Source organism: Anneissia japonica, unplaced genomic scaffold, assembly GCF_011630105.1.
Source record: "Anneissia japonica isolate Jap-2015-1 unplaced genomic scaffold, ASM1163010v1 scaffold84983_len1142_cov213, whole genome shotgun sequence".
NCBI lineage: Eukaryota > Metazoa > Echinodermata > Crinoidea > Comatulida > Comatulidae > Anneissia > Anneissia japonica.
The window spans coordinates 1-1,099 of NW_022748016.1; the positions used below are offsets into that span (position 1 = coordinate 1).

At 36.5% G+C, this 1,099-nt stretch overlaps 1 long non-coding RNA gene across 1 annotated transcript; it reads right to left on the reverse strand.

Annotated features, from left to right (window-relative positions):
- Window positions 1–125: 125 nt before the first annotated feature.
- LOC117120656 lies at window positions 126–645 on the reverse strand. Its single transcript, XR_004447396.1, has 2 exons — window positions 493–645; window positions 126–240 (listed from the first exon to the last, which is right to left on the reverse strand). It is a non-coding gene; the product is annotated as an uncharacterized LOC117120656 (long non-coding RNA).
- Between the last annotated feature and the right edge of the window lie 454 nt (window positions 646–1,099).

The following is a 1,099-nucleotide window of genomic DNA, read 5'->3' on the forward strand; positions in this document are numbered from 1 at the left end:
TACCAACGTCCGCATGTCGCGCTAGCCTTATCCTACTCTAGGCCTAGACTAGCCATGATGGTATATGTCACGTGGTACTTCAATGATATCAATTTAACACGAACAAAACGACACCCATCATCAGATAAGTTACAACAATCTGTTTATTTCTTTCCTTCTTTTCTTCCGTCATTCATTTGACTTACTGCAACCCCTTGTTTCGTAAAATTTATCCATGAGTCAGCATAATATAGAGGCTACCTATAAACAAAATGGTACATTTTTCTAGAGGCAGGCCCCACATCATAATTTACAATTAACGACCTAAAATAAAATAAATTGCAAAATAGGCCTAGCAATAAATTATGCTTATATATATTATCTTAGATACAATTGCATTTCAACAATTCTATGAGTTCCCTTGGAACGTCATTAGCATGAGGTAACATTACCCTACACGATACACGTCATTAGTCCTGCTATAATACAATGCAATATAAATAATTAACTTACTGCTGCTAATTATGACCGAAACCTTAGTTTGTCACCTTTTATAGCACATATCTGCCTGCATTCAACATTAGCCAGTCTTCATGGACCTTGTCCAACTCGGCTTTTCTCATCTAAGGCCCTTAACTTAGGCCTCCCTAGAGACATCTGCTCTCAATCGAGACCTTAGACAAAAATTTTCCACCTTATCTCCCAGGGTCCAACATTATGACGTATTTCCCTTTTAAATATGCATGTACTTAATTAATATGCACATACTTTTTAGTGTCCCTCTAGAGTTCCATTCTCAACATGATGATAATAGCAATAAGAATAATATCATTAATAACAACAGTAAGAACAATAAAATATAGTAATAATAATAATAATACATTCGAATCAAGTCAATTGTGACAGTATAGGCCTAGCCTAGAAGGTCCCAAGGAAAAACAACGTCGCTCCTTGATAGCTAACATTGTCTATTTAACATCACAATAATTCATTATTAGACCTATAGTTGTTTTTTGAATTGTACTCCACAAATCTCAGCCGATACCTCGCACGCACAACTCGAGTAACGTCTTGTATCATTGTCGTGACGTCATGGGTCGCTGGCTCACACTTGCGATGT